At 42.7% G+C, this 6000-nt stretch overlaps 1 non-coding gene across 1 annotated transcript; it reads left to right on the top strand.

The window, feature by feature from the left end:
- The first annotated feature begins 2071 nt into the window (after positions 1 to 2071).
- Positions 2072 to 2177, top strand: LOC127484514 (U6 spliceosomal RNA). The gene has a single exon (XR_007911575.3). It is a non-coding gene; the product is annotated as a U6 spliceosomal RNA (small nuclear RNA).
- The last annotated feature ends 3823 nt before the right edge of the window (positions 2178 to 6000 follow it).

Genomic DNA, 6000 nt, shown 5'->3' with positions numbered 1-6000 from the left:
CATAGACAGACACACATAATCTTTGATCTGATCTTCTACTCCCCAAATGCCTGCAGCAGCTGGGAGACCAAATCCAGGAGCCAGGAGCTTGTTCCGGGTCCCCCAAGCAGGTGCAGGTGCCCAAGGACTTAGGCCATCTTCTACTGCTTTCCTAGGCCATAGCAGAGAACTAGATCAGAAGTGGAGCAGCCAGGACTTGAACGAACGTCCATAAGGGACGCCGCCACCACAGGCCGAGGCTTCACCTGCTACGCCACAGCGCTGGCCCTGGTATTCGAAATTAAAATGATAAAAGTTAACAATATTTAATGAAAAAATAATCCAAAACATGATATTGGAAAATGTTATTTTAATACAAATATTTTTAAGACAAAAATTAGATGCAAAGAGTGGCAGTGTTTTCCATTCTGGCACGTCTCTTTAACGTCTTAGTTTGCAGGGCTGTGGTAATAAAACACTGCAGACTGGATGGCTTACAGGATAGAAATCTGTTTTCTCACAATTCTGGACGTTGGATGGAGGTCCAACATCAAAATGCCTGAAGGGCTGGCTTCTCCTGAGGTCCTTCTCCTTGGGTTGCTGAGAGCTTCTCTCTTGTCTCGCCCTGTTCCAATGTCCCCTTCTTATTAGGAAAGCGTTTGGATTGGAGTAGGGCCGATCCTGAGGCTCTCATCTTCAATTAATAACATCTTTCAGGATTCTATTTCCAGACACAGTCACATTCTGAGATGCTGGGTGTTAGGGCTTCTATACAGGAGTTTTGGCAGGGGTGGTGGGTAGAGGGGCTGGGTACTGTTAAGTTTGTAACAGTTAAGATAGGTGAATTAGCATATTTCCTCTGCACTAAATCTTCTGCAGTATCACATGTCATGTAGTTTCTGGAAAACCTCACTGTTCATTCAAGAGAACAAGAGTGAAAAAGGTAAATAATGTCTCCGAGTTATTATGAAAGTAGTTTTTAGAACCACTGCTCTAAATAATTAGTGAGTGCATATTACATCGAATAGAGAAAAAAAATGAGATAATGAAAAACTTCTGGTTAATGTACAGAAAAACAAGAAAGGGGAAATAAAGGAAGAAATGGATTAAATAACAAAATGAGAAATTTAAATCTAACTGTACTAGCAATGACATTAAATGTAAATGGATTAAACACTCTGATTAACAAAGATCATTAGACAAGATAAAAATGATGCCTACATATATACTGCTTACAAAAGATTTGCTTTAAGAAGAGATTAGCTGAAAGTAAAAGAATGCAAAAAAGATACACCATGTGCAATGTTTTCTATTGCTGTGTAACACCAACCTTGTATTAGCTCACAGCTGTGTAGGTCAGAAATCCGAGCATGCGCTGTCTGGGTCTCAAGTCTGAAATCAAGGGGTCAACTGGATTGTGTTCCACCTGGGGACTTGGGAAGAAGCCACGTGCAAACTCGTCAACTTGGGAGCAGAGCTAAGTGCCCGTTTCTTTGCTGGCTGTTGTCCACACACTGCTCTGTCATCAAAGTTTGCCTACACTCCTTGAGACATAGCCCGGCCATCTTCAAAGTCAGCCACAAAGCTGATGTCTCACCCTGATTCTGCATGGTATGAAACCTTTCTCACCAGCAGAGCACCACATTTCTCACCTGGTTATGTCACACCCACTGAGGGCCATTTCCCTTGGGGTTAGTTGACTTAGAACCTTAATTAAAATTAATTTTAAATGAATTAAACTTGTAAAATCCCTTCACAAAAGCACCTAGTTTTTAGTGTTTGAAAGCTGGGAACTGCATGCACACCAGGAGCTGTGAATTTGGGGGCCATTGTAGAATTCTGCCTACCATACCACACAAATACTAACCAAAGGAAAATTGCCTCAATTATATTAGGATCGGAAAAAAAAACAAAAAAAAGAAACAAAAAAAAAAAAAACCTGATTGTAAAAAAAGAAATTAGACAGCCAGAGGAGGCTATTTAATATTGACAAAAGTATCAGCTCAACTGGAGGATGTAAGAATCCTAAATTTGTATGCACTGAATATAGCTTGATAGTGGTGGTGGTTCTACGTTTGTGAAAGCCCATTAGGTGCTCACTTCGACAGCACATAGACTAACACTGGAATGAGACACAGAAGATTAGCATGGTTGCTGCACAGGATGACATGCAAATTCGTGCGTTGTTCCATTAAAAAAATCATCAAAATGTAAGGTGATAGGGGCCACGGGTTAATGCCCTGGCCTGAAACATCGCCATCCCATATGGGCGCCAGTTCTAGTCCCAGCTGCTCCTCTTCCAATCTAGCTCTCTACTATGGCCTGGGAAAGCAGTAGAAGATGGCCAAAGTCCTTGGACCCCTGCACCCATGTGGCAGACCCAGAGGAAGTTACTGGCTCCTGGCTTCTGATCAGCGCAGCTCCAGCCATTGTGGCCATTTGGGGAGTGAACCATCGAACAGAAGACCTCTCTCTCTGCCTCTCACTGTGCAACTCTTTCAAATAAATAAATAAATCTTTAAAAAAAAAAAAGTAAGGTTAAATCAGAAGCAACTTGTTCCATGTATATTATGCCTCAATAAAAATGATAAAATAAAAACCTATTGGATGCAGATAAATAGGTACTCATGAAGAAATGCATAAATACAAATATTAGCAAAAAAAGAAATGATAAAAATCAACAATCGAAGATCTCACTCAAAGAATCTACAAAAGGAAGTGAATCATATCTAAAGAGAATACATAGGAGGTAATAATATGAAAACTAGCTAATAGTTGGCCGGCGCCGTGGCTCAATAGGCTAATCCTCCACCTTGCGGCGCCGGCACACCGGGTTCTAGTCCCGGTCAGGGCGCCGGATTCTGTCCCGGTTGCCCCTCTTCCAGGCCAGCTCTCTGCTGTGGCCAGGGAGTGCAGTGGAGGATGGCCCAGGTGCTTGGGCCCTGCACCCCATGGGAGACCAGGAAAAGCACCTGGATCCTGGCTCCTGCCATCGGATCAGCGCGGTGCGCCGGCTGCAGCGGCGGCCATTGGAGGGTGAACCAACGGCAAAGGAAGACCTTTCTCTCTCTGTCTCTCTCTCTCACTGTCCACTCTGCCTGTCAAAAAAAAAAAAAAAAAAGCTAATAGTTGAGACTTTTTTTAAAACATTGAGGTATTAAATCCCTAGATAGCCTGATCAAGAAAACTTTAAATAAAGAGAGCACACAGTTACCAATATGGGGACTGAAAAGGGGGTCTTCACTTTAAACTGTACAGATATGTGATAAGAAGATATTATGAATTATTGAAAGTCAAAAATTAGGTAATTGTGGTGAAATGATATGGACAAGTTATCAACAAAAATTCCTTTCCAAAATTTACATGAGATAGAAAATTTGAATCATCCTATATCAAATTAATAATTAATATCAAGTTAATAGAATCCATAATTGAAAACTTTCTTCAAAGAAAACTAGCCCAAGAAAGCTTCATTGGTGATTTTTATGGAAAATACATATGGCAAAAGTAACAGCAATACCAGTGATGCCACTCTTGTACACTCTTCCAAAGGACTGAAAACAAATAACACACATACCCCACCCTGGAAAAAAAACAAAATGAAAAGGAAGTGTCTTCCATCTGCTGGTTCACTCCCCAAATGACCACAGTGACTGGGGCTGGATCAGGTTACACCCAGGAGCCCAGGATCATCTGGGTCTCCCAAGCAGATACTGGGGCCCAAAGACTTGGGCCATCTCCGACTACTTTCCTCGGCCACAGCAGAGAGCTGGATTGGAAGTGGAGCAGCCAGGTCTGAAACCAGAGCCCATATGGGATGCCGACACTGCAGGAGGCGGCTTCATTTGCCACAGCACACTTTTTTTTTTTTTTTTTAAAGATTGATTTATTTATTTGAAAGTCAGAGTTACAGAGAGGAAAGGCAGAGAGAGAGAGAGAGAGAGAGAGAGAGAGAGAGAGAGACACTTCTATCCTCTGGTTCACTCCCCAGTTGGCCACAATGGCCAGAACTGTGCCCATCCGAAGCCAGGAGCCAAGAGCTTCTTCTGGGTCTCCCACGTGGGTGCAGGAGCCCAAGGACCTGGGCCATCTTCTACTGCTTTCCCAGGCCATAGCAGAGAGCTGGATCAGAAGAGGAGCAGCCAGGACTAGAACTGGTGCCCATATGGGATGCTGGCGCTTCAGGCCAGGGTATTAACCCACTGCGCCACAGAGCCGGCCCCTGGAACTACTTTTTTGAGACTGTAGTCTTCTGGTCTACAGCCTGTACACAAGTTCCAGATATTTTTGGGCATGTCTTTCGTTTGAACTTTTCCTCCAAATGAAATTCAGGGAGTGGAAGGAATGAAGTACTGGGTAAGTTTTTGGAAGTCTACCCAACATTAGAACCAATTCTCATGCTTTCAGACCCTAGAGTACCCTCCCCTCACCAATGTATAAGCAACACCTATAGGAGTTCCTGGCACATAGTAGGTGTCAAATAAATTTGCTTCACAAGAAAGATGTTTCTCATTTTTATGTAAATAATTACTAATTATGTAAATAATTACTAATTATGTAAATAATTACGTAAATAATTACTAATTGTAAAGAAAAACTTACACGCACAGAAAAGTCAAACAAAAAGCACCTGATAGTTCACCAACCCTGAAACAACCATCATTAAGTTTCCAGAGACTACTTCATTTTTCTCTTCAAAGGTCACATAAATATAGAATATTACATACAGTTTTATATACCATATGCTACATTTGCATGTTTCTATTTTTCCAGTCTTCCCCTCTTCCCTTCTCCCCACATCTCTTCTCCCTCAAGGTAACCAGTATTGATATCTGGTGTATAGTCTTCCATTCCTCTCTCCACGCACATCCAATCATATATACACAGAAGTACATAATACATGGTGTGATCATTAACAAAGACAAAACCTTGTGTATATACATTCCTGCTATAAAGTAATCATTTACTACAACATTGTGGAACTATCATGAAGTTCTCCCATACAGACAGAACCCTCATGCGACTTCAAAATAAGGATTTATCACAATTTATCTAGTAATGAGTGCTTACTGTTTCCAAATGGGGCTTTTCTCCCTCTCCCTCTAAACAATACTTCAGCAAACACTTTTATTTGTATTCTTATGCATTGATATTATTATTTCCATGAGAAAAAATTTCCAAAATTACATCTTCTAGGTCAAAGGATAAATGCATGTATTTTATTTTATTTATTTATTTTTTGACAGGCAGAGTGGACAGTGAGAGAGAGAGACAGAGAGAAAGGTCTTCCTTTGCCGTTGGTTCACCCTCCAATGGCTGTCGCGGCCGGCGCACCGTGCTGATCCGATGGCAGGAGCCAGGTACTTATCCTGGTCTCCCATGGGGTGCAGGGCCCAAGCACCTGGGCCATCCTCCACTGCACTCCCTGGCCACAGAAGAGAGCTGGCCTGGAAGAGGGGCAACCGGGACAGAATCCGGCGCCCCGACCGGGACTAGAACCCGGTGTGCCGGCGCCACAAGGCAGAGAATTAGCGTAGTGAGCCGTGGCGCCGGCCTGCATATATTTTAAATAGTATGCATTGCTGGACTGCTGGTACAAATACAAGCTAGAACACTTTTAGATAAGAATACATGGTTATTTGTATGGGCTGCTCCCTTAATTTTATGAAAACATCTTAGGGGCTGATGCTGTGGTGCACTAGGTTACTCCTCTTCCTGTGGTGCTGCTCCAACTCCAATGCAGCTCTCTGCTGTGGCCTGGGAAAGCAGTGGAAGATGGCCCAAGTCCTTGGGCTCCCGCACCCACATGGGAGACCCAAAAGAAGCTCCTGGCTCCTGATCGGCTCAGCTCCGGCCACTGTGACCATTTGGGGAGTGAACCAGTGGATGGAAGACCTCTCTGTGTGTGTCTATTTCTCTCTGTAACTCTTTCAAATAAATAAATAAAAAAAACCCCACAAACACTTTGACATTTAAATATGCCATCTCCCAAAATAAACCAAAGTTCCTCACAAACAAGCA

Source organism: Oryctolagus cuniculus, chromosome 17 (assembly GCF_051225735.1).
Source record: "Oryctolagus cuniculus isolate XC-2025 breed Fujian yellow rabbit chromosome 17, ASM5122573v1, whole genome shotgun sequence".
Taxonomy (NCBI): Eukaryota; Metazoa; Chordata; class Mammalia; order Lagomorpha; family Leporidae; genus Oryctolagus; species Oryctolagus cuniculus.
The sequence above is the reverse complement of the archived record's forward strand: the minus strand, read 5'-3'. Positions and strand labels throughout refer to the sequence as shown.